Source organism: Phascolarctos cinereus, unplaced genomic scaffold (assembly GCF_003287225.1).
Source record: "Phascolarctos cinereus isolate Bilbo 61053 unplaced genomic scaffold, phaCin_HiC Scaffold_4;HRSCAF=312, whole genome shotgun sequence".
Taxonomy (NCBI): Eukaryota; Metazoa; Chordata; class Mammalia; order Diprotodontia; family Phascolarctidae; genus Phascolarctos; species Phascolarctos cinereus.
The window spans coordinates 219,443,419-219,458,587 of record NW_027555847.1 but is presented as its reverse complement, the minus strand read 5'-3'; the positions used below and the strand labels follow the sequence as shown (position 1 = coordinate 219,458,587).

General features: G+C 42.4%; 1 protein-coding gene across 3 annotated transcripts in view; it reads right to left on the bottom strand.

Annotated features, from left to right (window-relative positions):
- ELFN1 (extracellular leucine rich repeat and fibronectin type III domain containing 1) overlaps positions 1–15,169 on the bottom strand; it is a 190,973-nt gene that overhangs the window by 163,799 nt on the left and 12,005 nt on the right. The window contains exon 3 of one of the 3 annotated variants that reach the window (XM_020975267.2): positions 9,736–9,809. The exons of the other annotated variants lie outside the window; for them this stretch is intronic. The gene's annotated coding sequence lies outside the window, so the exon portion shown is untranslated. The remainder of the gene's footprint in view (positions 1–9,735; positions 9,810–15,169) is intronic. 3 annotated transcript variants of the gene reach the window in all.

Here is a 15,169-nt window from a genome sequence, read left to right as displayed (position 1 = left end):
GTGACACTGGAAGCCTAGAAGGAACAGTAGGAGGGAGCCCCACTTCACCACCTTATTGTGGGACAGCCAGTTCCACTGCTAGCAATGAAGCTAGTTTCAAGCCTGATCATCAAGATTTCTAGTGGCAGGTATCTGACGATTTCTTAAGACAGCAAATTCTATTGTGGAGCAGCTCTACTGGTCAGGAAGTTCCTAATAGAAAGCTAAAAAAATTCGTATTGTAGGGCAGCTACATGGCTCAGTAGGCTTGAAGTCTGGGAGAACTGAGTTCAAATTTGTTCTCAGATACTTACTAGCTGCGTGCGCCTGGGCAAGTCACTTGACTTGCGTCTGCTTCAGGTTCCTCAACTGTAAAATGGAGGTAATAGTAATACCTGCCTCACATTGATCAAATGAGATAATGTTCGTGAAGCACTTAGCACAGTGCCTGGCCTAGTAGGCGCTTAATAAATGCTGGTTCCCTTCCAGTCTCTTTGTTGACTTCTGCCTGTCGTCCTAGCTCCTTCCCTATAGTACCACACAGAACAAGACAATATCTCTTCACTACGAGGTAGTCCTTCAAATATGTGAAGACAGATGTCATGTCTTCATATCCCTGAATTAGACACCAGATGCCAAGTCCCCTCCCCATCCTAAAACCAGACACCATATGTCATGCCTTTCCATCTCAAACCAGACACCAGATGCCACATCCCTGTCCCCCATCCCAAACCTGACATGATAACTTGAGTGTCCTATTCAGGCTCCAGGGGATGGGACAGGAAGGATTCTCACAGACTGTCAAGAGAGCTAAGACCTTATTGACAGACCTCTCTGAGCTCCCTGTCCCAGGATGCAGTTTACACCAGCCAATCACCAGATCCCAGGAGTAGAGTTTGGGGGTGTAATAGGTATCCTCAGAAGCCATAGGGAGCATGGTATGGAGACAAGAGGCCAGGTGTCTAGGTCAGGCACAGAGTCCAAAGGCTTTGGGGACCAAAGAGGTCCCTATGTTGAATTTGGAGTGTATGAGAGGAAAAGCACCTTCATCTTTTGCTTTAAAAATTGGAGGTAGGCATAGAGAGGTGGGGGCCAATGGGTATGGAATGTTGGATAAAGATGCTGGATGCAGTACCTTTATCCATTGGTAGTGCCTAAATGTTTTTCTCTGTCATAAGGTTCTTAACACAGATAGAATCATAGAAAGGTCCATGGAAGCCATCAAGTTCAATCTCCTCCTTTTACAGGTGAGAAAACTGAGGCTGAGAGAGGTTAAGGCTAGGGGCACAGTGTCCAAATGAAGATTTGAATAGAGCACTGGACTAGAGTCAGGAGGGCCTAGATTCAAATCTTGCCTCAGACACTAGGTGCATAAACCTAGGCAAATCACTCAATCATTCTGTACTTCAATTTCTTCACTTATAAAATTGTGAGGGAGTTTGAACATGATGGCCTACAAGGTCCCAAGCTCTATATCTATGATACTAAAGAGGATATCCTCTAAATCCTATCCTATCAAAGGCCCAGAGGCATATCAGGAAATGACTGTTAGGTTAAAAAAAACCCCAAAGAACATTAATAAAACTTTAAAAAGAAATGAGTAAAATTCAAGTAAACCAATAAAAATTGTGAAGGGTGTTTGCTGATTTGTAAATGTCACTTTTGCCAATTCAGTAACCAGCTACAATCCAGACTTTCTGCTCCAGATATGGATAGGAGCAATAGGGCTTTGTTTTCCTTGATTTGTGTTTGACCCACAGATTTGATTTCCAGCTGTTCAGACCTGGGGCTATGAATTAGCACTCAGAATGCCTCCAGAAATCAGTGCCAGTGTTCCGAAGAAAATCTTCCCAAGGTCAGAAAGGTCTGGTGAGTCCTCCCTCCCACCCCCTACTTAAAAACACAATCAACTCAACCCAACTCAATCACCAGCCCACAAGGAGGCCATGAGCCAACATCTATCACCCTCCGTAAGTCTAGGGACTTCCTTCAGATCCATCTGGCAAAGAGGACAGTCCATAACAAATAAACAACAGACTTCATAGGATTAGGGGATCAAAAGACCAGAGATCTAGAGTTGGAAGGAAACTTAGAGGCAAATGAGTTCCAAGCCTTTCATTTTACAGATGAAGAAACTAAAGCGTGGGTAGTTCAAGGTGACTTGGCCAGGGTCCCACCAATAGAAAGTGGCAGAGCCAGAATTTGAATTTGGGTACTAGGACTCCAAGTTCAGGATACTTGCCGTTATACCATACTTTTGGGGTGGGGATAGAGGAAGAAGAATCAAAATTACTCAAATCACTCAAATTTCTATGGCATTCTATAGGTACTCCAATTTTCATGCAAAAATTCAAAATCAGATAGGACTTTGGAGGTCCAATCCACACTAGAATAAGGGTTCCCTTTACAACATACCCATCAAGTAGTCACCTGGCCTCTGTTCTCAGAGGAGAAACCCACTTTTTTTTCCAAGGCCACCTTTTCTATTTTGGGATAGCTTCAACTGTTGAAGTTTTCCCTTATCTCAAACCTACATCTGCTTGGCTCCTGCCTCTGCCCTCTGGCATCAAGTCTAGCCTCTCTTCCCAAAGACAGCCCTTCATAAACTTATCATGTACTCCCGCCCCCAAGTCTTCCCTTTTCTAAACTAAATCTCTCCAGCTCTTCCAACGGATATGGAATGACCTCAAGACCTCTCATCAGCCTGGTTGCCTTCTTTCGGATGCTTTCCAGCTTATCAATACCCATCCTAAAATGTGGTACCTAGAACTGAATTTGATATTCCAGATATGTTCTAGCCAGGGAAGGGTCCAGACAGACTACCACCTCTTTAGACCTGGACACTAAGCACCTCAATGCATTCAAATGCAAACATTGCATTCGATTTTTTTTTTTTGCTTCCATACTACATTGTCGATACATATGAAGCCATATGGATACATATGGGCACCTAGGTGGCTCAGTGGATAGAGCACGAGGCTTGAAATAAGGAAGACTCATCTTCCTAAGTTCAAATCTTGCCTTGGATACTTACTAGTTTATGACTGTGGGCAAGTCACGTCACCCTTTTTGCCTCAGTTTCCTCATCTGTAAAATGAGCTGGAGAAGGAAATGGCAAACCACTCCAGTATCTTTGCCAAGAAAATCCCAAAACTGAGTGATGAAGAGTCAGCTATGACTGAAAAATGAATGAACAACAACAACAACAACAACATGGATACATATATAGTCCACCCAAATCCTGATCTTTTTCAGATCAACTGATGGCTAGCCACACTCTTCCTAATTTGTCAGTGTGTAGCACACAGTAGGCAATGAATGAATACTAGTTGACTGAAATTGATTTTTTTTGAGCCTGTGTAAGACTTTACCTTCATTCATTCTTCAAATTTTATCTTGTTAGATTTGATCCAATTATAGATAAATTATTATATTATAGATAAATAATTATAGATAATAATTATTAAAATAGACATAATAGATAAAATAAATTATTACAGATAAAATTATTATTATGATTATTATGGTGAATTGAAAAATCACTAACTGCGCTGCAGAGAAAGAACGCCAGTAAATGTCTGGCTAAGAAGCCCCTATTTCTACTCAATGCCAGGCTTGTTATCTATTTCTCAGACCACTCATCTACTTCCTTTTTCCATCCAGGTCGTTTGTAACAGTCTCCAAATAATAGTATCCCTTTGGTTTCTACTTCTATTGACCTACACTCAAATGCTCTCCACAATACTTCTCTCACCACACCCCACTCCAGTTCCTGTATCTCCCCAGATGAGTATATCTTAACATATGATCACACACACACACATGCAAACGCACTTACATCCGCACGAACAAGCGCACACACATATACATACAAACATTCACACACTTGTTCCTTTAAAATAAGGTATATTAAAAAAAATAAATTTTAAATATAAAATAAGGTATACCCTTCCAAAGTCACAGTCCAGTCTTAGATCCTATCTCACCAAGTCTGTTATCCCACATTATATTTAAGGAAACTGATTCTCAGGGAATTTAAGTGACTTGCAGACAGACATAACTAATAAGTAGCAGAAACAGGCTTTAAACACAGGTCCTCCCTCTATACACAGACCCATGATCTCCCCCCATGCCTTAGGCCTCTTGCCATATGACTTCCCTGCCACAAACTGTTATTCCCAAGAAATGGAGTGGGGGTGAATTACAATATCAAAAATAAAGGCAACCCTGGAAAGTGCCTAAAACTTTATAAGCACAAGTAGCAGACAGTCATTTTGGTGGCTTTGCTAAAAACTGCATCCCTGGTACAGGCTCATTCTTTAAAGCAGAGGTTTTTAGACTTTTTGTATCCAGGATCCCTCAAAGAATCTGGTGAAGCCAATGGACCCTTCTCAGAAATTTTTAAAAAATTAATAATTGAAGGAGATGCTAAGTTTCAGGTAGTGGTTAATGAAAATAAATATGTAATTTTTCCCCATCTAAGTTCATTCAACCTATCCACGGACCCCAGGTTAAGAACCCTTGATTTAAAGGGATTTCTAACCCTTGGGAGAAATGAAACCTGTACAGCTTATGAACTCCTTTTCCCCCCAACCCCACTCCCATAGTTCCAAGTATGGGTTTTACACCGCTCTCAGAAATAGATACTGTCAAGAGAAGGGGACCAGAAGGAAATGGTATTTTTTCTCCTCTCCCTGAGGGGAACATGTGACTCATGGAATCTCCCCAAACACCTTGTAGCTTCAGTTACGCACCTGACCTGCTAAGTAAGTCACAAAGCCCTCAGCCCAATCCTTAATGAATCAGGTAGTGGGAGAGGGAAACTCCCAGTGAGAATCATAGAAGGGGAGAGAGAGACAAAGGAGCAGGGAGGTGAATCACTAAATGCTACTGACTGACAATACTATGCTTCACCTCCCCCCTTCCTCCCTACCTCAAAGCCAGCAGAGTATAAAACAGAAAATTCTTCTAAAATGGCCCTTTTCTGCTCATACGCAGGCAATTATGGGTGTGTGTAAGCACATTTCCGGGCTCAGTGTTGTTTAGTGTTGCAGCAAACTACTAATTTTGTTGCTCGGTCTAAATAATAAAACTATTACTCAAGCTAAATAACAAACAGTCACTTGGGTTAAATAGGATTGGAGAGCAGGTGGAGTCTCCTCTGGTAATTCGGCATTTCTCTCAAGCCCATGGAGACTTTCTCTCTTAGGGCTTTGCTGTCTGGGGGGAAAAATACCTGGAACTTTTATTGGGTACAACTGGCTATCCCAGGAGGGAACAAGGAATAGGTACAGGGGAATAAGCCTGATTTTCAGGTGTTTACATCCCCCGGGGGATTTGACCCACATCGCCTCCCCATTCAGCACTGTCAGCTGTGGCTCGTTCGGGAAGTCTGACTGGGAGATGAGCAGTAACTGTGCTTCCCCAGACACCAGACACCAGCCGCATTGGCAGAAACACCTCCCACATTTGGGATACTTTCCCAGAGAACCCAAGGAGGGATTTCCTCCCTTCTTCTTTCTACCCCCAACCTCAGCCCACTCACTCATGGTTCTCTTCTCTCAATTGCTGCACTCTTTGCCAGTGGCTTTTGTCGAGTTCTTTGGGCCTTAGGAACCTGGGGAGATCATTTAAGGAAAGAAGAAATAGACTAGATGAAGGGGATGGGGAACCTGTGGCCCTCTCGGTCCTCAAGTACATGGACCCAGAGGGCCACATGTGGCCTTGAGGCCACAGGCTCCCCACTCCTGAGGGTCTTGTGGGTTTCCCCACTCCTAATGCCAACCTAAGGCCTCCAGAATTCAGTAAAGTAACAAGAGTCTGGGCCTAAGGGCCCAGAGATCTGGGTTTCGATTTTTGGCTCTGCTATTAATGAGCTGTTGTGAGAAGGAGATAACGAGACGTTGAACAAGCCGCTAGCTTCTGTGAGTTTCAGGCCCCTGGTCTGTGAAGATCAAATGTGATAATATATGAAAAGTACCTTGCAAACCTTTAAATGCTATAAAAATGTTAGCTATTTCTTCCTTCCTTCCTTCCTTCCTTCCTTCCTTCCTTCCTTCCTTCCTTCCTTCCTTCCTTCCTTCCTTCCTTCCTCCTTTCTTCCTTCCTTCCTCCCTTCCTTCCTTCCTTCTTCCTTCCTTCCTCTCTCCCTCCCTCCCTCCATTGTGGGCAGAATCTATGATTTTACTGGCAGACATAACTTCAGGTTAGGAAACCCCATCCACCAACAGATAGCAACACTTCTGCAACCCACAATTTCAGAAATGGAGAACCAAGAATTGATAGTGGGAATCCATGTATAGACTTAGATGGGAAAAAATATATACCTTTATTTCCACTAACCTTTGGTTTCCATTTTAATCTCATGTATTTTACTTTATACATTTAAAAATGTTCTCCCAGGCTTCACCAGACTGCCGAAGAAGACCATGAGACAAAAAAAGTCAAGAAGCTCTGTCTTAGTAGCCTCAGGCACCAAGGATGGGACCTGCTCAGGGTTAGACAATCACTATGTTTCAGAGATAGGAGTTGTACCCTGGGTCTCAGAGGCTGGATCTCCATCTGCTGTGCTAATGTGGATAACAAAGAAACAATGATCCCTGATATGTATCTCATAGCTATTGGGAAAAAGAAGTGAAATAATGAATGTGAAAAGACTGTGTTATTATTATTGTCATGGAGGCAGGATGACACTGGAAAGAACACAGGATTTGGAATATAGGGCCTGAGTTCAAATACCAGCCCTACAGCTCACTCACTATATGCCCTTCAGCAAATACCTCAGTCTCCTTACCTGTAAAATAAAGTTAGGATTGCACTGGATGACCTCTAGGATACCTTCCAGCTCTTAATGGATTATCCTACGGTGTTTAAAGTCCCTTCCAACTTTAAATCCATGAGTTATCTTACTCCTTCAGAATGAGAATGGACAGAGAATTCTCTTCAGACGGTCCAGGGGATTTTTGGTGATGATCAATTCAATATAAAAACCTCTCCAGGCTGAAGGTTCAAATCCCAAACAGGTCAACCCTACATTAAGCCGCTTTGAAGACCTGAGGCCAGGCCAAAGTAACATAATGGCTCTAGAGTCAGAGGACCTGGGTCCCAATACTACCTCTGATATTATCTGACTGATCCTGGGTAATGCATGTTCCTTCCATCTATTAAATGAAAGGGTGAAACTTCTCAGCTCTCCACCTAGGATCGATTCAGCAGGGGATTTGGAGAACCAAAGACAGCTCTTTCCACATGCACATGAACAAAATCGAATCACAAAACTGGGGGAAACTGGGAAGATCCTAGAGAAATCAGCAAGCCTTTTTCCCTTACCCCGCATGTGGTTTTTTTATCTTGATTGAACCACATTTCTTTTTCTTAACTATCTACATGGAGTAATTCTTGCCACAAAGACCATTTCAGGCCCAAGGCAGAAAAATCTTGAGCTCTCAAAACTCTCATTTACAGAACAAGGATAGGAATGCAGAGATGGGTGATAACTGATGATATCCCAATGCATGGGTGACTGAATTAAATCCTGAGGGCTCAGCTCAAACAGACTGAAATGAGTGCCTTGACTGGCTACATAAGTCCTTTTTGGTGCATAGAACATTTGAGATGCCCCTGGGAATGTCAGCAGAGTAACTCTTAAGTTTAAACAACATATTCCCAGCCAGGGAAGCAGTGTTGATTATTCACAGAGCTCAGAGACCAGGTGCCAGGCTTTGCTGACCCCACTAAAGCCTGGGTCCCTCCCCCAAGGTGTTCACAAGCAAAACCACTGACAAATTAATTAGAAACGCCTTCGTGGCCCACATTTCTCAGGGCCTCTCTGTGTGTGGGGGAGGGGTATCTTTGTAACTGTACACATGGGCTTGTCTTGCTTGTGTGTGTGTGTGTGTGTGTGTGTGTGTGTGTGTGTTTTCTCACCAGCTTTTTTTTTTTTCACGCCTGCTGCTGTTTGGTGGAGAAGTTTTCAAGCTTGCAGCCCACTCGTGTTTTGATCTCTAACTTTTTTATTTAAACTCATGTAGCAATATTAGGATTTCTGATGGGTTGCTTTTTTTTTCCTTTCTGAAAAATCTCTCTCTTGTATAATCACATTCTCCAGATCTGACACGCTCAGCCGCTCTGAGTACTTCATAACGAGGAAAAACTGAAATAAACACACTGAAAATGAAGGCTTTCTTTTAAGTCCTCTTCCTGCCTCCCCACTTCCCCACCTCGCCCCAAGGGGGAAATATCAGTTCCAAGAACCAACCCGAAATGAGATCATCTTATTGCATCTAGTGATTTCTCTCTAAGGCGGGAAATGGTCGGCACAGATGGAGATAATTCCAGGTTCCAAAGCACAGACTCAAAAAGAACACCTGGAATCTTCACAAGCATCCCTCATTCTAAGTGATCTTGGTCAAGTGACTTAAGTCTCCTTGGGCCTCAGTTTCTTCATCTGTAAAATGGCCAAGACGGTCTCTGAGGTCCCTTCCAGCTCTAAGTCTATAATCTTCTATAACTGGAAACTATTGCTGGAATTTTGAACTTCTCAAAGTGAAAAAAAAAACCCAGGGAATTAATTCACATTACAGAATCTGAATCCTCAAGCCAAAATACAATCACACATTACACACAGAATCTGATATTGCCACCCAGCTCTATTAGCTTTATTAGACTGAAAAGCTCTATTATTTATTTATTAAATTGAGAAGCTTTATAGCTCTATTAGATTGAGAATATCCATAATTACTATTACTATTTATGTATTAGATTGAGCTCTATAGCTCTATTAGATTGAGAATATATAATTACTATTGCTATTTATGTATTAGATTGAGCTCTATAGCTCTATTAGATTGAGAATATCCATAATTACTATTTATGTCTTAGATTGAGAAGCTCTATTAGATTGGGAATATCCATAATTATTATAGTCCTGGAAAGATGAAAGGGATTGTGAGGTCCCAGGATCATAACTTAAAAGTTAGAAGGAACCTGAGAGGATTTCTAGTCCAAATCTCTCTTTTGGCAGATGAGGAACCTAAAGAGCAAGGAGTTTAAATGGCTTGTCCGATATCACACAAGTAGTACATGGAAACAGCTAGGATTTGAACTCAGGTCCTCTGAGCATATGCCCCCCTCCCCCCCATTCCAACTCTCTTTCCCCCTATTCCTCAGCTGCCTCACAGAATGATGACATACAGTAGCAAAGGAAAGCTAAAACTCTCAAGTGAGGACTACAATACCTAGAAAGCACAGCAATGCTCCCAGTATGATACATAACCCACCAAAGAGCTCTTTGCCATCCTAACCCTCTGGGTTTTTAAGTCAGTCTTTTCAGCACAATTTTTGCTCCCTTCAAAAGAAGGCATCTGCTTTTATTATGGATATCAACAGGAAAATAGGATTTGTTTTACAGAAATCCACTTATAAACGGATCCGGCTGGGGCAGACCTATGTGGTAAAGCAATGACAACCTGCATTTTAATCCTGGGTTATGGGGACAGCCTCTTGCCAGCTTCAGATAGTATACCCTCAACAACCTTCAATAATTCTCTGTCTCTCATGGGACCTCACCCAAATGCCAATGCTTAGGACCAACGGTACTGGGGCTGATGTTCTCAGTGAGAGTTCTCTGGTCTCTTCAGCACCCATTAGCTTCACTTATACAATCACATTGCAGAATGCCACTGGCTTATCTCATGTGATGACTCTGCCTTGAACTTATTTACACTAAGGCATAAATGACTGATATAAAATCCTTACCTGCGAGCAGGTTTTGATAGGAAGAAGAACAGAGCATGGAGGACACTGTTGACCTGAAGATACTAGGAAGGATCCTGCAAAGGGCAGAAAGAGGAGGCATGGGGCAAATTCTCCTACTTCACAATCTAGCCAAAGGCCAGTCATGCAGATATCAATAAATACAAAACTATACATGGAACCTTAAGGGATATTCTCTCCTGCTGCTTCTCCAATGCCGACATATATGTTTTTTAAGAATTAACCTCTTGGGGGCAGCTAGGCGGCACAGTGGATAAAGCACCAGTCTTGGGGTCAAGAGGACCTGCGTTCAAATGTGGCCTCAGACACTTAATACTTACTAGCTGTGTGACTCTGGGCAAGTCACTTAACCCCATTGCCTAGCCAAAAAAAAAAAAAAGAATTAACCTCACTTATAAGGATCCCTAGAAAGGGAAATTCCACATTGCCTATCAACAGGGTCTAATAATTTTCACCTGGAAAGAAATGCTCCTTGAGAAATAACTTAAAGCTTTCTATCTCTTGGCAGAAAGTTGGTAGACTACTGTTGCAGAATGTGACATACACTGCCATCCATGAAAAATGATTTATCAAAACAAGTTATTTATTAAGCAAATCAACTCTACTTTGTTATAAGGGAAGGTCTGGCACAGGGAAGAGGAAGTCTTTGAAGAGTGACAGGAATGTTTTTAAAAACAGTAATAAAACTTTTTTATTAAAAAAAATCATGATTAAATAAAGGGGACCCACTTCACTTTCTCATGATATCACAAGGGAGAAAGAGAAGAAGGCATCTAAATTGTTGGGCTGGTGAGTTTTAGGGAGAATGCAGAAAAGAGTCTCACAGGATGGGCAAGCACGGAAGGTTTACAATCTACATTGTTAGAGGGAACTCCTGAATTAATGAGATCAGAGATCCAGTTGGGTACCTTGAGACCTTCTCTAAAGCTCTGATGATACAGTTTAAACCTGTCCCTCTTCAGAGTACAGAAAAGCTCATCCTCATGTAGCTAAGCATATGAATGGCACAATTATCTAAGATTAATAGAATCATAATTTTACAATTAATAGAATCATAATTCATGGTAGAGCTGGAAGGAACCCTAATTAAAGGACATCTAGTCCAACCTCTTCATTTTACAGCTAAGGCAACTGAGGCCCAGAGATGAGGAGGGTGAATTGTCCAGCATCACGTAGCTAGTTAGTAACTGAGCTATACATGGACTGGTCCTCATAATAGGAGCCAAACCTATAAATACAGATTTCATTATGGATGGGGTTTGATGTTCTTGGTTCCAGTGCTGAGACTTCCAGTTCGTGACCATTGATACTCCTATGTAGTGCATAGACCACTGAACTGGGAAACCCAGAAAATCTGGATTTGAGGCTCTGCCACTGACTCACTGTACGACTCTGGACATGGCATTTTCCCCGTCTTGGCTTCTGGCTTTAAATTTTATCTCTGTAAAAAAAAAAGGTGTGTGGGGAAGTGGGTTGAGGGGAATGGGATATAGATAATCTCTAAGGTATCCCTCCACCTTCCAGTTCTGTTGTTCTCAGTTCTGAAATTCTCAGATGAAGAGCCAAGAATTCAAAGGACAATGCTACATACTCATAGGAAACCACAGCAAAAGCCACATCCAGGAACAAAGACTTCCATTCAATTCTATTTACATTCAATCAGTATTTATTAAGTGCATACTATGCGCCAGGCACATAGCACACTACCCCAAGTCCTCACTTCTCAAAACAATGACAACAATGGAACTGTCCCTGTTCTCAAAAAGCTTACCTCAAGTATAGGGTTTCATGTTCATCATTCAGTTGTGACGTGAATGGGAGAGAGAAAGGAGGATCATGGAGTGAAAGTCACTGGATGGGAAGGAAAATCACCTTGAAGTCCGTTTTAAAACTCTCCCTGGAGAAAGTGGTCTTTAAGGAATCCAAGTCTCTGTGCCACATTGTAATTGGCATGGGTAGCATTTGATTTCTATGACTAGACTGTACAGTTCTTGAAGACAGGAATTCTTCCTCTAGCACAGAGCCTGGCATGAAAGTAGGCTTGTCTCCCCATATCTGAAATGGGTACAGCACCTTTTGCACCCCCTTACTTCACAGGATTACTTCGAGGGAAGCACAATGTAAATTGGAAAAGACTATATTAAGTGAGCTGTCGTTATTATCATTATTATTATTATTATTATTATTATTATAGAACCATCTACCTAGGGAGTAGGTGGCAGCTGAAGGTGATGGGATTGGTGGAACCACAGCTCTTAGCTCCCAAGCTTCCAGCTCCCGTCACTGCAGTGACAGGGCATTTCACCATGAGCCAGCACTGAGCCATAGCCTGCAATGCTATTTGGCTTTTTTTTGTTTTGTTTTGATTGCTCTGGATGATTAAAGATTATAGCTGCTGTGGCAAGCTATGTGATGAATTCCGACCCAGCAGAGTGACATTTTCTCAAAGTGCTGTTCTTGAAAAGTATTCGTTTTGATTAGCCTGGGGAGAGTGACAGGGGAGGTAAGCCTTCTTCCCTGGGCCCTGGCCCCTTATAGATGCCTGATCCCTGGTGTGTGTTTAATAAAGTTTGTAGGAGAGTGCGTGTGTGTGTGTGTGTGTGTGTGTGTGTGTGTGTGTGAGAGAGAGAGAGAGAGAGAGAGAGAGAGAGAGAGAGAGAGAGAGAGAGAGAGAGAGTTTAATACATTTAACTAGAAGGAGCTAATGACTAAGTGGTTCCTCATTTTGATTCTGCTTGAAAAAAACCTAAAAGCTTACTGTAAATATGATGGAACAGCCCGCCTGACAGTGATTTCCCAGGCACTCAGATCTCAGTGATGCCAGAATACTGATTTATCTGAACTTTTCCAAAAAGAAAATGGAACTACTGTCTAGGGAGCACCTGCCCAGGGTGCAAGTCCAGAAGGGAGTTCAGCTCCATGGCTAGGTTTCCACCATGACCCTCCTTTCAATCCTCAAAAACTTGAACCATGGCTTTTGATTCCTTCAAGTGTTCAGTAGAGGTAAAGGCATGTTGACTGGCTGCACATTTGGTCATTTAGTCTTGGAGGGGGGAGTATTAGCTTCCCATGGTTTGGTTCTGTAAATCCAGGTAGCACAAGGGGTGGGAGAGGCAGATAGATTGTATGGGTCTAAGGCTAGACAGGATCCAGAGATCACTACTTACTCATTTAAATCAATAAGGTACGTGATAAGTCACATTTACCTCTACTGTAAAAGAAATGTTTGGAACTGGACCAGTGTTTCGTGGCTTCTGATGCCAAGGAAATTTTTCCTGGTCTGCATACCATTTTTCTACCCCAAGTCCTCACTTCTCAAAACCTCGAAACATAAAAATCTCCTTCTTCTTACTTCTTGTCTGTCTTACCCTTGACTCCCTGTTTCTCTCCCATTATCAGGCTCTCAGAGAGCACTCTGAGTTCTAGAGAGCTGTAGCCTAGAGAGAGGAGTCATTCATGATAGAGAATTAAACTATATTCCTAGTCCTCAGTATCGTTTAGCTTAAGAAACATTGGACTCCTCATACACGGCATTCCAACACCCATCTTCATAACTTTGTAAAGGCTGTTTCTCCATGCCTAGAATGCACTCTCTTCATTTCTGATTCTTAGAATCTCTTAACTCTGTCAAAGTTTGGCTTTAGTTCCATCTACATGAGGCCTTCCCTGATACCTGCAGCTACTGGTGCATCATAAAGTACCCTATATGTATTTCATATTTGATTCTACACATTCTGTTATTTCCCCCAATAGAATGTGAGATCCTGAAAGGTAGGAACTATTTCTCTGTTTTTATTCTCAGTGCCTAACACTTGATAGCGGCTGGCAAATAGTATGTGTTTAATAAACTCTTATTAATTAACTTATCTATAAGGAACTTTACAGCTTTCTATAGTCCAAAGTAGCTCTTTCTGTCTATCCCTTATATCTTCCTTGTTCTCCCTACTTTACCCATCTATCCACTCATTTATCTATCCATTCATCCATCCATCCATCCATCCATCCACCTATCCATTCATCCACCCATCCATCTCCCTCTCACACATTCATCCATCTACCCACCCACTCACCTACCCATCCACCTATCCACCTATCCTTTCAACAAACATTAAGTGCCTAGTGCATGCAACACACTCTAGTTCAGCCTTACTTTTAAGAAGTGTGGCAAATTGGATTCAAGAAATCAAAAGGATATTATTGTGGATAATGGCTTTAACCCCAGGCTCCCTTTTCCTTTTTCAGTAGGTAGAGGTAAGGGGATAGTGCCCCATTCCCTATCCCTCATATGTGCTAGGAACCCCTGAGGATTTGGCCACAGGTTTTTTAAGCCTCTTGGAATTCAGTGCTCTCCTAGTGGTAAGGGGTCTGGAAAAAGCTGATCTATTTGGCTGTGGGCCTCAAACACTGACCTGGGGTGGGGAAGCAGGGAAAGGAATAGGAGAGACAAGAGATGGAATAAGAAGAAAGGAGTAGAATAATAGAACACAAAAGACCTTTGCAGTCCTTTCTTCTACTTTCCCAGACATCTCCCATTACTCTTTAACAGAACCATACTGCTCTGCTCACTGATCCTCCAACATTCAATACTTTCTTGTCTCCAGGACCTCTGATCCCCCAGTTTGCTGCTTAGAATGGTCTCTCCACCCTTCCTCTCTACTTACGTGAATCCTACCCATCCCTTGGCCCAGCTCAAATCTCACCTCCTCCAGAAAGCTTTCCTTGACTGCACTAAACAAGGTGATTTCTCCCTCCTCCAAGTTCCCATAGCATTTATTTATTATTTTTTCAGAGCTATTGTTCAAGCACAGGACAGGTAGGTGGTACAGTAAATAAGAGTGCCAGGCCAGAAGTCAGGAAGACTCATTTTCCTGATTTTTACTAGCTGTGTGACCCTGGGCAAGTCATTTAACCCTGTTTGCCTGAGTTCCTCATCTGTAAAATTAGCTGGAGAAGGAAATGGCAAACTCCAGTATCTTTGCTGAGAAAGAATTGAAGAGTCACAAAGAGTCAGACAGACTGCAAAATGACTGAATACACTGTTCAAGCAGCTGGGCCACGCTTGGTGTTCACAAAGGAAAGGCCCTGGGGTGGACAATGAGGACATTTAAGGGGCAATGAGTATAAAGGAGGGAAGGGGAGAACAGGCTGAGGTGTATAGCTGCTGCAAAGGGAATAAAGTAAAGCCAGATGTAAGCCTTAACTGGTTACCAAGTTTCTGGTCGTGGGAACCCTCCATTTGCAAATAGGAAGAGGATTCATGAATCAATGGAGGAAGGTGAAATGAAAGCACTGGGGTAGGGTAAGATGGGGATGAGACATTGGAGCTAAAGGGATGTAACAGTATAGGTCAGAAGCTGGAGAGGTGGATTAGTCCTCAAGATTCAGATTCCAGCCTTGCACCAACCACATTGCTTTA